This window comes from Hordeum vulgare, chromosome 6H (genome assembly GCF_904849725.1).
Source record: "Hordeum vulgare subsp. vulgare chromosome 6H, MorexV3_pseudomolecules_assembly, whole genome shotgun sequence".
Taxonomy (NCBI): Eukaryota; Viridiplantae; Streptophyta; class Magnoliopsida; order Poales; family Poaceae; genus Hordeum; species Hordeum vulgare.
The window spans coordinates 371442844-371463226 of NC_058523.1; positions in this window are offsets into that span (position 1 = coordinate 371442844).

A 20383-nucleotide genomic window follows, 5' to 3' on the forward strand; every position below is an offset into this window, starting at 1 on the left:
TGATCAATCTTATGGCCACATTATTGCATAGTTTGTTCAAATGATCGAATATTATGCACAAGGGTGCGTATTGGAATGGCAAACAACACGGATTAAGAAAGTTATCATTTTCCTTGTATGTAAAATTAATTTTCCATTTTCAAGTGTCCAAAATGAGTTTTTTTGTGAAGGGCCTATCATGTATTTGTTTCAAAATTGTACCAAATCATTTTTCTGAAATACTAGGCCATATTAAATGCACAATTGACCAAATGGTTGGGTGTTAAAATCTTTTATCCATCTCTCATGAAAAAGACAAATCTTCGGCGAATAAGCTCGAAGCGGGTCAAATTTGAACTGCAGATGTATTATAGTTTTCTTTTTATTTTTCCCAAAAATAATTTATAGGTACAAAAGTATCTATTTAATCATATAAACATCTAAAGTTTTCCAAGATTCAACCACTAACTAGGAACGGACATACTCACCGTTTTGACCGCATTTTGAAATGGCCATGAGAAATTCAAAAAAAATCAAAAAATTGAAAACATTTGCGTTGTGTTACTATATGTCACAAATTTACCAGGAAAAATAATAAACTTGTAATACGGCAATTATTTTTAAAAATGTTCTCAGAAATGGGTTATCATGTGTGAAGATTCATGGTTTTCAAGTCAAATGATCAATCTTATGGTCACATTCATTGCATAGTTTGTTCAGATGATCTAATATTATGCATAAGGGTGCGTATTGGAATGGCAAATAATTTTGATTAAGGAAGTTTTCATTTTCCTTGTATGTCAAATTCATTTTCCATTTTTCAAGTGTTCAAAATGAGTTTTTTGTGAAGGACCTATCATATATTTGTTTCAAAATTATACCAAATCATTTTTCTAAAATACTAGTACAACTTTAATTTACAATTGACAAAATGGTTGGGTATTAAAATCTTTTATCCACCTCTCGTGAAAAAGACAAATTTTCAACGAATCAGGTGGAAGCGGGTCAGATTTGAACTGCAGCTGCATTATAGTTTGATCTTTATTTACCCCAAAAATCATTTATAGGTACATAAGAATCTATTTAATCATAAATACATGGTGTGGTGTCTTGACGTCGAGGTTCGGAAGGTTGTCGAGGGCCCCAACTCTAGAGCGCGTAAACTTGCATGTCAGCCACGTGGTCACCGCCTGACCGTTGTGTTGCCACGCGTTCCGGGTGGAATAGGCATGTCTGGTGGGTTGGAAAATCCCTCAGTAGGTGTTAGGAAGAAGAATACAATAGAAGAATCTCATGAGGAGACCGAACTAAGCTCAAACATGAATTAGCAGCCAAGTGTTCGATTAGCGATGCGGGAAATGCATATAGAGAATTGGCCTAAATTTTGGATAAGGATGATCATCTACTAAGGACACTCTCTTGGCAATTTTTTAGCTCAAATGGATGAACCTAGGTGACACTTGCTATGCAAAGTATCACACTGTGCAGAAATGTGGATGTTGAATCTGGGATCAAATGAATGAATGTATTGAGCTGAAATTTGGTGTATGATGCTAATTTAGGCATATGAGGGCACTGTAAATTTTTTATACCACTTGGACATGCCAAAGTGACACTTCCTTCACAATGTGTTAATCAAGACAGAAAATGGTAATTGAAACTGGGCTCACATACATGATTGGATTAAGCTAAAATTTGGTGGAGGATGATAACTTGGGCACATTAAGGCACTCTAATAATTTCATAAATTTTGGATAAACAAAAATTATACTTCCTTCACAATGCTCTCTATTGAACAGAATATTGGGAAAATATTGACGGAAACTAACCGAATTAAATAAGCTAAAATTTGGTGGAGTTATGTTATATGGTACGTTTTATTCCGTGGTAAATTTTCATCAACTATAAAGCAATATAAAATGTTGTTGCTTCACAAACTGAAAATATTACTAGAAACAAAGATTGGATGTTGAGCTCACATGGATTGTTACATGTGACTGAAATTTTGTGGAGAGCTATGGTTTTGGCATATAGAAGATGTGGAAAAAATTCAACTCATCAGGATATTCCTAGCTAGTACTTCCTTCACAAAGCTGTGAGCTGAACACAAACTTTGGAAATTTCATGAGAAAGATTTACTAGGAAAATTATTATAAAATTTTTCATGAGTCAATGATTTGGATAGGAAAGAGTGCCCAACAATTTTGAGGGCAATCAAAAAAAATCAAAGTAGCACTTCCTTCACAAAATGCTATTCTGAACAGAATAGAAAAATGAATATTGCTGAATTATTTTTAAACTATGGAAGGAAGGGTTTTCACATATTTGAGGAATATATGATCCAAAGTATTTATGAGATTTTTTCGAGAACTTTTAGAATGACAGAATAGTAGGTTGCTTCACAAACTAGGCAAGTTTCGCGCGTGGCATAGAATGGACCCACGAGTGACATGTCAACATAGTTAGAACATGTTACGACATTTTTATAATCGTCGTAAAAGTTATGACTATCTCATCTTATGCCGTTACGACGTTTTTGACTCACATCGTCGTAATTTATATGTAGATTTGATCCCCTCAAATGGTTTAAAACGATCTCAGATGGAATCGTCATAGATTTATGACGAATTCATCAACGACGTCTTAAAAAACCTCATGTATGAGCATATTTCTTGTAGTGACATAATCAACTATCATTTAGTCTTATATGATTGGTGACAATCAAGGCATATTTTTAGAACAAACTGTTTTAATCAAATATATAAGAATATAGGGGCTTAATGTTCCACCTCCCAACTTATTTATCTCACGGACAATGTCAACAATAATGAATCATGATCACCTATATCCAACTAGATATATGTGCCTAGATCATTCCCCACCACATGATGTGTGCCAACTAAAGAATTAATAGATTGGAATAGGGATGGACATTATTGACTCTTGCATAAAAGTATACATGGAAAAGTAAATACATAAAAGTAAAAGATAAGCCTTCATAGAGGGAATCAGAGGCTGTCATGCGCTTTTTTACTTTTGGATGTACAATCTCTTAATGAAATGGAACGTCACTTTATATTGCTCCTTGTGATAGAAAACTTTATTATGCAGTCCATGATAACCCACGACTATTGGGTATCGTGACAGTCTTAACTGGTAGTATTTCACCATAATTTATTGATTCGACACAAGGGGAGCCAAAGGATATTTATCGGCCTTGACAGATGAGTTGTCAATTCAACCGCACCTTGGATATCTCTCTGCAGCCAAAGGTTTAATAGCACGGCAAATAATGGTAGTTCCAGCAACAGTGATAGGAGCAACTTTGTGATGGTAGCGCAAGTGACGATAGCAATAGTAATAGTAGTGACAGTGACAACATGAATAATAACTTAGCAAGATTCAGTATATGTAAAGCGTGGGTCATGGTGCAGCAATGGAAACATATGTATGACATGAATCATCTAACAATTACACGCTAGAGTGACATAGAACTAGCTCCAATTCATCAATATAATGTAGGCATGTATTCCATATATAGTCATACGTGCTTGCGATAAGAACTTGTATGCCATCTTTTGTCCTACCCTCCCGTGGAAGCGGGTTCCTATTGGATACTAAGGGATATCAAGGCCTCCTTTTAATAGAGAATCGGAAGAAACCATTAACACATGGTGAGTACATAAACTCCTCAAACTACGACAATCACCGGAAAGAAACCCAATTATTGTCAGCTTGGGCTATGTGGATCAAGAGACGTAATAGGTGCATACAACTTGCAAGATAGGATCTAAACACTTTTTATATCTAGAAAGAAAATAACAAGTTTAGGTTTGAAATCATGGCACTCGGGCCCTAGTGACAAGCTTTAAGCATAGCAAAGGCATAGCAACATAAATCTGAGAACATAGTGGATACTAGGGATGAGCCCTGCCAAATTAATTCGAGTACGTGATCAATCCATCCACATTCATCATCGACCAGCAAGTCTACAAAGGAATTACTCACTCCCGGTGGTGAACATTATGGAATTTTTGATGGATAAGGGTTAGTGATGACGATGGCGATGAACCCCCCTCTCTGGAGCCCAAAACAAACTTCAGAGGTGGCGGCGGCTCCGTCTCGTAGACCGCGACGAAAACTTCTACCAAATTTTTTCTCCAAAAAATATGTGAATTTATAGGACAGGAAATGGGTCAGAGGAGGCTTGTGGGCCCCACCACACAACAGGGCGTGACCTAGGGGTTGTCGTGCCCTATTGCCTCGTGGGCCACAGGCAGCCCCCTCTGATGGATATTTTCTTCATAATTCCTTATTATTCCTAGAAAAAATGCAAAAAAGTTCCATACAATTCCAAGAACTTTTATTTCTTCACAAAAATAACACCAAGGTAGTTCTCCTGAAAACAACGTCAGTTTGGGTTAGTTTCATTCAAATATGCAGACTAGAGTCCAAAACAAGAGCAAAAGTATTTCGAAAAGTATGTACGCTGGAGACGTATCATATCCCCAAGCTTAATTCATTGTTTTTCCTCAAGCATTTCAATTCATAATCTGAAAGTGATACAGAAACCTTTTACAAACTCTTCTGTTCTCGTTGCGATATATATGCTTGGGTAGTGTTCAGCGTTTCACCCTAAATGATAAATAACCATATCCATGATAGAAATTAAACCTCAAATTTACTCATGCAAATACATAAGCAACTAGTAAGCAATAATAAGACATCTCACATGCTAACAATTTTTCAACACAATCACGATATAATATGATGGCGTGGTATTTCTGTAGACCTTTATGAGACTCCATAACATAAATGCAGAGCACCTGTGAGATTCAAGTAGCAACTAAAATTATAATTCAGGGTAGAAGAGATCCAGTCTTGCTCACATTCAACATTAACTAGACTCAATGCATAAAATGAAAAGAATGCTCTCTCGTCTGGTACTTTTAGTAAGAAGATGACGACTGAGGAACAACATAAAAGTAAATGGACAGGCCCTTCGCAGAGGGAAACATTGATTTGTAGAGGTGAGAGAGCTCAAGTTTTAAAAACAGAGTTGAAATTGTAATTTTAGGTGGTGCACTTTTCTTGTCAACTTTACAACAAAGGTTTTCAATATCTTCCATGCAAAACACATCATTGGCGATTCCCAAGAGGAAATACAAAGTTTACTCCTTTTCCACCATCCATACACAAACCATGCCTAGCCGAATTCACGGGTGCCCTCCAACATATCAACTGTCCCACGAGTTTTGTTTAACTTAATGTTGATTATCCAGGACTAGGTATCCTTTTTACCAGCCTCTCTCGTGCAATGATGACGAATAAACGACCGTATTGAGAATAACTCCCTTAGCATGGAAGATGTGACCGCCCCGCCGTACATGAGCAGTATGAGTGCACAAAACAGATGTTTGTTTGAATATTAGAGCTGGCACATGCAAATTTACTTGGAACATCAGTGTAATAACTCATATAGGTAGGTATGGTTCACTCATGTGGAACAACTTTGGTTTAGGACTTTGGATGCACAAGTAGCATTCCCGCTTAGTACATGTGAAGGATACCAATAGATTGGGAATAAATTGTCATAAGCATGCGTTGTGAATGACTAATATTGAACATTAGCATGAGTAGTCTATAAACACTCTGAATTTAAACATCATGAAGGCTGCATTGGTTTTGAATCAACTACATGTTTGCACATGGGCCAAGTCAAGCCGCTCGAATTACTGAGAGGGAAATATCATAATACCATATCACATCATAACTATTTTAATGCATGTTGACACATAAGATAGATCATTATCAACTCCTAGATATTTAAGCATGGCATGAGAAATTAAAATCTCTAATTATCATCGTAAGCATGTTCACTCATGATATACTGAATCAAGATCGAATGAGCTAAACATATTTGCAAAACAGAAAACAAGAAGAGTTCATACTAGCTTCCTTTGCCATGATCACTTCATAAAATATCATCATTATTTCCTTTCACTTGCATGACTGAATGATATGGTAATAATAATACGTTAGGTGTGTTGTGGACTAAGTTGGAATTTGCAAGATATTTGTGCAAAGGAGAAGACGTGGTAATATTGGCTCTTGCTTAGATCATCAGTAATGCATATCAGAGCCACTCAACATTTTCATTGTGTTCTTCTCCCATCTATGAATCAAAGAAAAGAAAAGAAATTCAGAGAAACACACTGAAATATTTTGGTGTTTTGGTTTTTTCTCTGAAAAACTAACAAGCAAAGGAAAAACAAAAACTAGAAAAACTATTTACATGGGAAAGCTCCCAACAAGTAAAGGAAATATTTTTGGGTGTTCTTTTAATACTACAACTAATTGAATGGGAAATAAAAACCAAAAAGAAGCAAGAAATATTTTTGAGTTTTCTATAGTTTTCCAAACACACAAGAAGAAAGCAGAAAAATAAAACTAACATCGATATACAATGAAAAACGATGAACACCAAAAGTCTATATGAAGTGTGTGAACATGAATATAATGTCGGTGAGAAATACGTATTCCCCAAGCTTGGTAATTTTCTTAGCTTGGTGATTGTCATTTCTAATATCCATCAGATCCGGGAAAGTATTGTTGTTGAGGCACCTGAGCATCCCATGCCCGGCCCTCGGTCTCCGCCGCAGCCAACTCGTTCCGGTAAGCAATTATATCCTCCAGCATGGCGGTATATCCGTGCCTGTCGTGAAAGTTAAACAAAGGTGAAGGCAACACGATAACATCAAGAGTCTTCTTGTTGTATACTAATCTATAACAAATATGTTGTGGGGGTTTAGGTTCTTCAATGAGTTGGTGATCTAACATAGACTAATGATCGAGATAGACCTTAGGTAATGGCAAATTAGTTGGATGTATGCCAATATTGAAATGCTTCGTTAGGTGGGTTTCATAAATACCACCATGGATTTTTTCCTTAATCCAGGTAAGATGCAAACGATGTGCAACAATAGCTCCTATGGTGTAGGTATTGTCGTTGTAAAGTGTGCGGCGTAAGATAGCGAGGGTGGGGGCACTAATACCACCACTATGAGTCATAGCAGTTAAACATTTTCCTATAAATAAAGCAAAGTAGTGCACACAAGAAAAATGTGAACTAGTAGCCCTAGCCTTCGACACGCCCCTTGTTTCTCCCATAGTCAAGGTGAGGAGAAATTCCTCAAACTCCTCGGCTTTAGGATCACGAGTTCCCCAATCAGAAGGAATCATGCATATTTTGCAGAATTCAGAGAGTGGTATTCCATGATGTTCACCTTATAAATCAAAATAAACCATGGGAGCATCAGGCGTATTGAAGAAGTAAAATTTTTGTACAAAGGAATTCATAAGGAGGTAGTATTGGTCACACTCATCTATGAGGAAGTTGGTTAACCCGGCATTTGCAATGAATTTCATGAACACTTGATGAAAACCTGCCTTAATCATGAAAGGTGTATGTGGCCATTCACACGGCCTAACCTTCGTGTTGCGAGGGATGTTGGTATCTTGGTCTTGGGTCCTCACAACAACTCCTTTGGAGCTCCGTCTTGAAGAACCTCTATGAAAGAAATTCATTTTCCTATGAACAACTTCTCAAATTTTTGTACCACAAAATCATGTGAGTAAAATTTGGCAATATTGATAGCAACTACTCATATGGATGTCTAGAGGATATCTCAATAATTCTCACTACATGGAACTAAAATATTTAGACATGCTAGCTGATTTTCAGTATCACCAAGTCAGCAAAATATTCAAAATATAAACCACTACAACAAAAACTAATTGGAGGAATGAGGGATGTCACATCCCTAGTTACCCCTTTGATGAATAGCAAGGTTGTGCTCATATCTTCATTGTTGCATTAGAAGTGAAATGGAAAAACAAGAGAAAAACCCTAGCAACTCTATATGCAAAACAATTCAAAGTGGTGACAAATCAATGAACCCAAAATGGCCTCCATAAAAGTCCATCATTTTTGATAAATGTTGGAAAGAAAATATCAGGGGTGATATATATTTTCAAAATACTTTTGGCATTTTATTTTAAACACAAAAGACACTGCAATCAATTAATTAATTGATTTCCAATACTTCCTAGTTTTACAAAATGTTGAAACTATTATGTGGCATTGCTTATTTTTATCACTGTCACATAACACTAATTTAGGGTTTTATAAAATATCTAAACATTTTACTTTAAAACCTAATCCTAATTACCAGAAAGAAATAAAAATAGAAAAAGGAAAAGAGAGAGAGAGAAACTTATCTTGCGCTCACCTGTTGGCCCAGCCCACCAGGGGCACCCCTGTCTTCTACCTCTTGCCAGAAGGCAGAGGAGAAGCAGGGGACGGCGAGCTCGTGCGAGCGCCACGCCACCTGCCTGCCTGGCTCCCCGCCGCCCTGGTGAGTGGGATAGGCTCGGGAGAGCCGCCCCGTTTTCCTCCCCCTCCTCTCCATTTCTCTTCCTCTCCTCTGCCCTGCTCTCTCTTTCTTCTGCCGCCATTGGTGAGCTCGAGCTCGAGCTCACCACCGTGCCCTCCGGCCCCTGCTAGTCCTATCCGAGCAGCTCATTCCCTCCGCCATGACGTGCTGCACCTCCCCATCGAGAGAATCAAGCCGGAGCCCCCCTGGCGCTGCCATCGTCGTCGTCTTCATCTCCGGTGACCGAGATCCGCCGCCGTCGATCTGCTGCCACCAGGCTTCACCGACCTCCCCGATGCCAAAAATGAAACCCCCGTGAGCCCCTGCTCCTTTCCCCTCTCTTCCCCGTGCGATGGCGTCCCCCTGAGCTCCTCCCCGATGAGCCTGACTTTCGGCCGCCGCGCGCGCTCGTCCCCGGTGTCCCTCCGGCCATCTTCAGTCCCTCCTGCCACCTCTGGAAGACGAGCCGCTTCGCCAGCTTCGATTAGCCGCAAGCCGCGCCCGATTTGGCGCCGTGTAGCGCGTTTTAGCGCCACTCCGGCGAGCCCTCCGCCGCGACTATGGTCGCCGCCGACCACCCTCCCGTGGGTGCCGACGTGGCCAGTCGTTAGCAAGCTAACCCCCCCCCCTAGAGCCACTGACAGAGGACCCCACACGTGGGTCAAAGTCCCATTAGTGCGGGTCAACGCGGGATTAAGCCCTGGGTCACTGACCAGTGGACCCCACTGGTCAGGTTTGACCTGGCCCAGGCGCTGTTGACTGCTGACGCAGTGATGACATCACAGTGACGCAGTAATTGATTTTCTGTTTATAAATTAATTTTAGAAAATGCCTAAAACTTGTAAAAATCATAGAAATTAAAATATAACTCGGATGAAAATTATTTATATATGAAAAAGTATCAGAAAAATCCAAGGAATCTGATTATAGCATTTTCATGCATGTTTGAAAAAGTTAACAACACCAAATAGGCAAAATGATGAATAGGGTAAATTTAATAAATAGTTTGGAGTTGGAAATTGATACTTATTTGATTTCCACTTCAATTACTATGCTCAAACATTGGTCAATGCAAATCAGTACCTCAAAATACTAACTCCGTACATGTGGAAACAATTTGTTATGAGCTTTAGGTCAAATCAATTAAAAGGGTACCCGGAACAATAACCGGCTTGAAATGATGTTTGAATCCTAATTCACCAACTTCACCTTCAGAAATGATAGCCACATTAACCCTTCCACCTTTCATTTCATGTCTTGAGCATGCATCATAGTGTTGCATTTCCGTGAAGTAATTGTTGTTCTTTCTTGTTGCCGGTGTTGTTCCCCCTCGCTAAACGATGTTTCCGACGATGTGATCGTTGACATTGATGAAGACTCATGGCTATCTTCAGACGTGTCAGGCAAGCAAACCCCCCTTGAGCATATTGAAATAAACCCACTCTCTCGCTCCTGCTCTCTTTTACTGCATTAGGACAAACACGATTCAACTGTGCATATTATCGGTAGTTGAACCCATTCCTCTGCATGACCTGATTTTGGCACAGTAAATAGTTGAAACCATTTAGCATGAGTAGCAACTGCTTGAGCCTTGTTGTGCTTACTCATCCATGCTTGTTTACAATGCCTGTTATGCTTAGAGTCGTGCCGGGTCTGATCCATCTGGATGATGAATCGGAATGGTTGTGATCATGTTCTATAGTGTGAGAGTAAAGGTGTGAATCTGATTTGGTAAAGGTAGCGATGAGAGGCCATGTAGGAGTACATGGTGGGTTGTCTCATTGGGACCGTCCTTAAGAACTGAGTTCTGTGTGTGTTATCCAAGACAAGATACTACCATGCATTGGGCCCTGAAATATGACCCCGCTCGGCTTATTAATTTCCTAGATCTCTGTCCAGGAGTTGCAATTAGTTTCTGGTGTTTGTAGGAAAAGTGTTGGCGGCCGTGTTTAGCTCTGCCCGACGGGGTAGGCTTCACTACGGTAGATACACAGTGGCACGGTGTACCAAGTGGCACCCGAATGGTGGGCTTGGGAACCCTGCGCGCATCGTTTGGGGCCGTAGAGGAAACCTCGGCCGGACTTCCTTGCGGGTTCAGTCTCAAATAGGCGATAAACCTGGACTAGGGTCTTGTGTGGTTAACGGTCGTGGCCGACACCCACGCCAGTGCTTCCGCTTGAAGGTTGCCGAGATGCATGACGTGCATATGGTGCTAAGTGGTGGGAGCATGTGTGAAGAAGTATACCCCTGCAGGGTGATTCAATCTGTTCGAATAGCCGCGTCCTCGGTCATGGACTACTTGGAAACATTACGTGGTACATAGACAACTTAAATGGATACTCTAAAAACATGCAAGATAAGTGTGAGTGCTACGGAAGGCCTTCTCGTGGGGAGACGAGAGTGGATCCATAGTAGGGTATTGAATTGGTGAATATGTGGACTCGTGTGCGCTATCCCACCTCAAAGAAAGAACTCGTAGTCGTAGTACAGGTTAGCCAAGAGTCAAAGCTGGCTTGCTGCAATCAAACCCCACAATCCTTTCATTGAAACATGATGCATATGTAGATAGTTCTGATGTAAGACTTGCTGAGTACCTTTGTACTCACGGTTGCTTATTTATGTTTTCCAGAGAAGATTTAGTCTCTTTAAAGGTTTCTACACGACGTGTTCGATGTTGACCGGAATAGCTTGGGATCCCAGACAGAGGTCTGGCTCCTTTGGTAGGGTCGTAGTAGCTTTTCAGGCTCTTCCAGCCACTTTTAGTAGGTGTCTGTACCCAGACATGAATTGCTTCCGCTTGTTGTTTGTATGACGTGAGTGTCGGGTCACGAGACCCCTGTTTGTGATATCATACCATGTTGACTCTTAAGAGTCTTTAATAAATGCTTGAGTCATAGAGTTATGTTGTGATGCCATGTTGTATCTACACATATCGTGCATAATGTGTGTATGTTTGAAATGCATTATATGTGTGGGATTCGACACCTAGTTGTTTGCCTTTAGTAGTACTCTTTACAGGGAAATGCCTCTTTGTGCTTCCATCGAGCCTTGGTAGCTTGCTACTGCTCGGAACACATTGATTGACCGGCATGTATCCTTCTTTGCTGCAGTGTCTGTCCCCTCGGGGAAATGTCACGCGATGTAATGGAGTCCTTGTAGCTTGCTACGACTCGTCTACACACGCTGATGACTGACACCAGCCTTGCTGGGTTATGTATGTCTGTCCCTGTACGGTTGTACCACTGGGGTTTATAACTAGTCATGTCGACCCGGGTTCTTTGTCGTTTGAACGCTAGCAACATATTCATATACGTGAGCCAAAAGACGCAAACGGTCCCGGCCAAGGTAAGGTGGCAGCCGTGGAGCTTACTGTGCGTGAGGCCGCAAAGTGATGTGATGTGTTACAGGCTAGGTTTTTATGACTCAGGATCGGGGTCCCGACCGGGGAGTCCCATACCAAGGATCAATTACTCAAAACAGTTTCAGAAACGGAGTTTCAAGGAAAGAGATCAAAAATCTCAGTTTCAGGAGGAAAAACACGAGAGAGAGAAAGCTAGGGAATTTTTGTTGGAGGTAAGGGATGACATGGGTTGAGGAGATATGGTGGGGGGAAATAGGGTTCACCCTACGGGGGTGGCTGCACCCTGTTGCCTTGTGGCCCACCGGTGCCCCTTCCTAGTGTTTTTTCAACACAAAAAGTTCTTAAATATTCCGTAAAAATCATATTAAATTTGTGGCATTCTAAGACTTTTTATTTTTGGGTCATTTTTTATTTCACGAAAAACACAGAAAACAGGATAATCATGGCATTTTAATTTATTCAACTAAAAATATCAGAGATCAAATTAATAATACACACAGTTGTCCTTACTAAATTCATCGATGCCATGTCTTTCAAAAAAGGATCCATTAAGAAGGTTGATCAAGTCTTATTCATAACCGTTTTCGATTGACATGAAATGGATTTTTTTATGTATGAAACTAAGTTACCTCAATGGGGATTTGCATGTCCCCAACAATAAGAGTATAATATTACTTCTTGGCAGTAGGACGAGGAATTTTGAAACCCCCAATGGTGACCATACCGATTGGCTCAATGACATTAATACTATTAACCAAAGTTTGCTTCTTTGGAAAATGCACGGTATGTTGTTTGCCATTGACATGAAAAGTAACCTTGCTTTTGTTGCAATCAATAACATCCCTATAGTATTAAAAAGGGTCTACCAAGGATGATCAACATGTTTGTCGTCCTCGGGCATATCAAGAATAACAAAGTCTGTCAAGATAGTAACATTTGCAACCACAACAAGAACATCCACCCAAATTTGAGTAGGTAAAGCGGTGGATTTATCAGCTATTTGTAAAGATATCTTAGTAGGTGTAAGCTTATTCAAGTCAAGTCACTTATAAAGAGAGAAAGGCATAACACTAACACCAGCTCCTAAATCAGCTAAAGCAGTTGCAACAAAAACAATTAATGGAGCAATGTATTGTGGGTATACCCGGATCTTTGACTTCTTAGGCACTCCACCATAAAAAGAATAATTAGACAACATAGTAGCTATTTTGGTTTCAAGTATTTTCATTTCGTTCGTAAAAATATACTTCATATACTTAGCATACACAGGCATTTTCAAAATATTATTCAATTGAGTGCGCAAAAAGACATGCCTAATCATTTCAGGAAAGAACTCAAAGTCTTCCTTGTCCTTACTCTTAGAAGGCTTACGAGGGAATGGCATGGGTTTTTGAGCCCATGGCTCTCTTTCTTTCCCATGCTTTATAACAACAAAATCTTTCTACTCATAACGTTTATTTTTACGAGGTGGGTCATCAAGATCTTCAACATGTTCTATTTCCACATTGTCATTAAGTTATTTATTACTATCTGGTGACGCATTTATGTGAACATCATCATTATAATTATTGTTTTCAATATCACTAGGTGAATGTTCACTACTAGATTGTGTCTCAGCATGAGAAATAGAAACATCATCATAATTCTCAGTAGGTTTTTCTATAACAGGTTCAGTAGAAGCATGCAAAGTCCTATCATTTTTCTTTTTCTTTTTCTTCTTAGAAGGACTAGGTGTAACATCATTAATTATCTGAAAGTCCTATTCTATTCTTTTAGGATGACCTTCAGGATAAAGAGGTTCCTCAGTCATGTGACCTCCTCTAGTCATTACTCTAACAATATTGTCATTATCTTTTATCTCAGCAAGCAAATCATTTTCTGACTTAGCAACCTTGTCTAGTTAACTGTGACCTATAGAAGCATGTTTACCCGGACCCTTAACATCATTACCAATTCTAAAGATCAAGTCGCTCAAACGATCTATCATCATAGAATTACGTGTTAATTGATCTTTGACATAATTCTAAAAATATACTTGCTTAAAGTATAATTATCGAATTCACCCATACATCGACTAGGAGTCTTAGTGTAAGGTATATCACTTTCATTAATGGTGCACAGAGAATTTACCTCTACTACATTTGTAAGGGTGTCAAGTCCATGTATATCTTCGATAGGTCGTAATTGCTTGACATCTTCAATTTTAATGCCCTTTTTTAATAGATATTTTGGCTTCTTGCATACCATCAGGACTGGGGAATAGAATACCTCTCTTCTTTTAAATAGGCTTTGGTGGTGGTTCACGGAGTATCCAATCATCAACATTTTGCAATATGTTATTTAATAGTTTTTTTAGCTTGTCCAACAGTTCTTTCCCTGAAAACACAACCAACACAACTATCTAGGAAATCCCTAGAAGCATTGGTTAGTCCATTGTAAAACATATGAAGTATTTAATTTTTCTCAAGGGGATGATCACGCAGAACTCTAAGTAAGTGGAGAAGGCCACCCAACCTTGAGGGAGATTATCTTCTTTAATTTGCACAAAGTTAAATATCTCCTGCAAGGCAACTTGTTTCTTATGAGAAAAAAAATATTTTTCAGATAAGTAATAAAGCTTATCCTGGGGACTGCACACACAACCAGGAGCAAAAAAAGGAACCATTCTTTAGCCTCGCCTTTTAGCAATAAAGGAAAAAGCTTAAGGATGTAACAATAATGTAACTTTCTCATTACTGAACAAAGTAGCAATATCATTCAATTTAGTGAGATGTCCGACAACAGTTGTGATTTCATAACCATGGAAAGGATCAGACTCTACTATAGGAATCAACTCAAGGTCTATAGAGAATTCCTAATCCTTATCACTAACAAATATAGAAGAAGTTGCAGATTTAGGATCATGTTTCATTTTCTCCATCATAGATTTTTCTTTCAGTTTGCACAGTAGTTTCTTCAGGTCACGTCTATTTTTACAAGAAAGAAAGTCCCTAGCTACTTCCCCATCCATAACATATCATTCAGTTACATAAGGCAATTCATAATTATATGGAGAGAGAGGTGTAGTGGGTGATTTAAAATCTTGATCAGTTTCAGCATTTTCAAGTTCTTTAGCTTTAGCAATATGAGCATCAAGTATTTAGTTCAGTGACACAATATTAGTTTCATCAAATATAGTAGTAGTTTCATCATTAATTTCAGAAGTAGCATCATCATGTTCAAGCGGTATGTCAAAATGAGCAACAGGTGATGGTGTAATAGGCTGATTCAAACTAGTAGGTGAATCAAATATAGAGCTAGACATCAATTCCTTACCTCCTCTCGTATGAGAGGGGACGATCTTAGTTCGAATATCTTTAATATTGTTCATAGTAGCAATTGTATACCCTCAAGTTAACACAATAAATATAGCTATGCTCCCCGACAACGGTGCTAGGAAAAGGTCTTGATAACCCACAAGTATAGGGGATCGCAAGAGTCTTCACAGGTAGTATTTCACCCTAATTTATTGATTCGACACAAGGAGAGGAAAATAATATTTGTCGGCCTTGACATTTGAGTTGTCAATTCAACCACACCTGGTATATCTCTCTACAACAAATGTTTAATAACATGGCAAATAATAGTAGTAGCAGTAATAGTGATAGCAACAAGTTTGTGACAGTAGTGCCAATGACATCAACAATAGTAACAGTAGTGACAGTGACAACAACGATAGTAACTTAGCTAGATTTAGTACTTGTAAAGCGTAGGCCAAGGTGCAGCAATGGAAAGATATGGATGCCATCAATCATGTAACAATTACACACTAGAGCGACATAGAACTAGCTCCAATTCATCAATATAATGTAGGCATGTATTCCGTATATAGTCATACGTGCTTGCATGACATGTTTTGTCCTACCCTCCCGTGGTAGCGGGGTCCTATTGGAAACTAAGGGATATTAAGGTCTCCTTTTAATAGAGAACCGAAACAAATGATTAACACATGGTGAATACATGAACCCCTCAAACTATGGCAATCACCGAAAAGACTCCCAATTATCGTCACCTTCGAGTATGCGGATCAAGACACATAATAGGTGCATACCACTTGAAAGATAAGATCTAAACGCTTTTCATATTTAGAGAGAACATAATAAGTTTAGGTCTGAAATTATGGCACTCGGGCCCTAAGTCATAGCAACATCAATCTCGGAACATAGTGGATACTAGGGATCAAGCCCTATCAAATTAACTCTACTACATGCTAAACTCCATTTGCACCCATCACTGACCAGCAAACCTACAAAGGAATTACTCACTCCTGAAGGTGAGCATCATGGAGTTGTTGATGGAGAAGAGTTGGTGATGACGACGATGATGAATCCCCCCTCTCCGGAGCCCAAAACAAACTCCAAATCAGCCCTCCCGAGGAAGAATAGGAGGTGGTGGCGGCTCCGTCTCGTAGATCGTGATGAAAACTTCTCTCCGGGTTTTTTCTCCGTATATGCTAATTTATAGGACAAGAAATAGGGTCGGAGGGTCCTCGTGGGCCCTTCCACACAACAGGGCGTGTCCTAGGGTGTGGTCGCGCCCTGTTGCCTCGTGGGCCACAAGCAGCCCCCGTCTGGTGGATCTTTGCTTCATAATTCCTTGTAATTCCCAGAAAAAATTCACAAAAAGTTTTGTCCAATTCGGAGAACGTTTATTTCTGCACAAAAATAATACCAAGGTAGTTCTGCTGAAAATAGTGTCATTCCGGGTTAGTTTCATTCAAATCATGCAAATCAGAATCCAAAACTAGAGCAAAAGTGTTTGGTAAAGTAGATAAGTTGGAGGCGTATCAGTGTAACAATTTTATATCCTTGCCATCATAAGATTTTACAAAACTTGTTTTCCTTTACAATAAAAGAATAAACATGTTTGGAGCAATTTTTATTGATTTGTGCGTGATGACAACTTACTTGAAGGATCTTATTTAATCCATAGGTAGGTATGGTGGACTCTCATGGAAAGAAACTGGATTTAAGGGTTATGGACGCACAAGTAGTATCTCTACTTAGTGCAAATTTTTTCTCTAGAAAGGATCTAAAGAAAGCACCACATGTTACATGATCCATGACAATATAACTTCTGTGTGAATATAAGCAAACATAACCATTACGTTTTCTTCCTTGTCCAACGTCAACTACTTGATCAAGTTGGAAAATATTAATGGGGGATCACAATCATAGAATATGTCCAAGATAGTATATTTATATGTGAAATCTCTCTTCCTTCGATATTCTTTCATGAATTTCTCAAGTGACCAATGCTATGTTTGCTAACCTCCAATAAATTTTATTGCTTATACTCTTAGTATGTGAAGTCACTACTCCCCATGGGACAAGCATATGAAGCATACATAATTTCACTTTGATGACATTAAATTCATTCAACATTTTCTCTTAGAATACAAGTGAAGCACAAGAGTGATCATCAAACTACTCTCAAAAAGATATAAGTGATGTTCACACAGCCTTCTTCAATGAATATAGAGAGAACAATATCCAAGCCTAAAATATATAAGTGAAGCACACGAAGCATTCTATAAATAAACCAAGGATTATCTCATACTAGTGTGGTGTATAAAATAAAAGGGAATAATAAACACAAAATATGTTCCAAGAATAGCACATGTGAACGAATGAAACTTAGGATCAACATTAGCTAACCGATAAATGTTGACGAAGAGAGGTGGGATGGTAGCATCCGCAAGCTTAGATGTTTGATACTTCTTGTAATATAAACTTGGGGAGCATTGGGAATCCCCAAGATTGAGATTTTGTATCCCTTTCAATCCTCTCATATCCCGGTTTCACCTAAGTCTCAAAAACTTAATCCACACAAAACTTGAAAAGAACTCATGATATAGGTTAGTACATATAAGAATAAATCAACACTTCGTGTACTGCCAAGTCATGTCACATAATAATTTTCAAACATCAAGTACTCTATAATATCATTTTCACAATTTATATCTACCAATATAAGCCATGGAAACTCTGGGATAAGTAGATAACAAATATATGACATCAATCTGTCCAAATACACTAGTCTGTAGTTATCAATTTAGAAGTGTACTTATGTATCTCCATTAATTTTGAAATTTAGGAAAATCTAAATAATATGTACGACAATACTGTATAAAAATTTCAGATACTTCCCGCGTTCTGGTAAAATATCATAATTTAAATACTACACCAGAAGTTTCTATTTTTATACACCACCTCTCACACATGCAATTGAGGCATTCTACAGGAAATTCTTGGAACTTTTATTGAAAAACAAGATTATAAATAATAGCAAAGAAATTTTAACAAAATAAAATGACGCTCCAAGAAAAACACATATTATGTGATGAATAAAAATATAGCTCCAAGTAAGATATATCGATAATGTTGGAGACGAAAGAGGGGGTGCCTTTTGTGGCATTTCCGAGATTAGACACTTGAGTATTACTTGGATATTACATTGGGGGTGCCGTGGTAATCCCCAAGCTTAGGGTATTGACTCTCCTTATTTTCCTCATATCGGTATCTCACCCAAAACTTGAAAACTTCAATCACACAAAACATCACAGAAACCTCGTGAGATCCTTAGTATAATAGGAAAATCATAAACTTTAGATACTATCATAAATTGATTCAAACTTAATTATTGCATAATGTACTGCATTCTAACTTCTCCATGGCTTATACCCCCCGATATAATCCATACCATCATCAAAACAAGCAAAAATAGCATATGTCTAAAAGAGAATAGTCTGTAGTGATCAGCACAAACACCATACTTTTTTAGATCAAACAATTCTGAAAGATTAGGATAACCTCACGAATTTGTATACCAATAGTCTGTAGAAAATTCAGATCAAAAGAGGTTCCACTAAAATCTAAGAAATTCTGCACTGGACGCAGAAATTTCTGTTTTGCACTCGATCAAATCTATTATCATCCAAATCACCGAGAAGGCTTTACTTCAGACATTATTAAAATAAAAGACACAAAACATGATTACTATAGTAGCTTAATCATGTGAACACACAACAACAAAAAGGATAAGTGTTGGGTTGTGCCCCAACAAGCTCTTTTCTTTGAAGTCTATTAGCTAGGCATGATAATATCAATGATGCTCACATAAGAATAGTAGATGAAATATGCAAAAGAGCATCATGAATATAATGAAAAGCACATTATTTTATGGTACAGTAGTATATACAAGGAAATAATTATTATTAAGAGAAAATTCCATGAAAAAATCTACATTGTTAACACAAGTTTTCAAGGTCGACCTTCACTTCTATCATCGATATGACTCTACGCACTCCAGACGTTTGCTTCTATCTAGTAATGAGGAATAAAAGTGCATTGTGCGTATAAAGAGGAGAGCTAAGCATGATATTGGAGAACAAGATATGAAAATAGTCGTTTCCTAAATAAAGTTAGAATATATTACAATAAATTACAAATAGCGAGTGTGGAATAATGATGGTAACTTTATTTGAGGGAGAGGCATCAGCTAACATACTTTCCATATTTGGATCATATGAACTTATGATTGGACCTCTATAAACCATCCACAATTACTAGAAACCATTAAGGTAAACCTAACCATAATGTTAAACATCAAGTCCCTTTTACTCCTATACACAACAATCCCCTTACTCGGGTGTAAATATCAGTCACTCTAGCCACCCACTATAAGCGAATCATGAGCGTTTTTCCACACCTTAGAGAGAGAATCCTTCACGTGTGTGCGGCAGAGAGGGCACCATAGGACAACACCAAAATAAAACATACACTCAAACCAATCAAGATCATCAATCAACCCAAAGGACAACATAAATCTACTCAGACATTATAGGATGGTAACACATCATTGATTAAGAATACGTGGCATGAAATACAATGATCAAGTAGGGGTTTATAGCATGATGCGGGAGAGTGGGCCGCTGAAAAGAGATGAGGAAGGTGATGAAGATGGTGATGTTAATGAAGACGATCACCGCGGCGATGGTTCCCCCGACGGCACTCCGACGCCACCGAGTGAGAGGGGAAGATACTCTCCCCTCTTAGGCTTTCTCCTCCATGGCCTCTCCATAGATAGGGAAAGGTTCTCCCCTTTGGTCCTTGGCTTTCATGGCTCCCGGAGGGGCGAGAGCCGCTCTGACATTGGATCCCTCTCTGTATTTCTGTCCTGTTTTTGGTATTTTTCTCTCTCCAAATTGGTTGAGCTGCCATGGTGAGGCGGAGAGTCTATCTATTTATAGGATTTTTAGCGTTGGAATCATGCAAAACGGAGTTACAAGGGGCCTACAAGCTAACACATCGCTTTGACCCCCCTAGGAGCGTCCTGTTGGCTTGTAGCCAATAGGGAGCCCCCCTCCGGTGGTTCTTCGCTCCAATGTTGCTCATATGTTCCAGAATAAATCACCAAAAACTTTCGGGCGATTCCGGGGACTTCCATTTTCTGCACAAAAAAGACACCACGATAATATTGCTGAAAATAGTGTCACTCCCTGATAGTTTTAAATATATCATAAAAAGTGCGTCAAAGCCATATAAAATTATTGTAAACATAGGTGAAT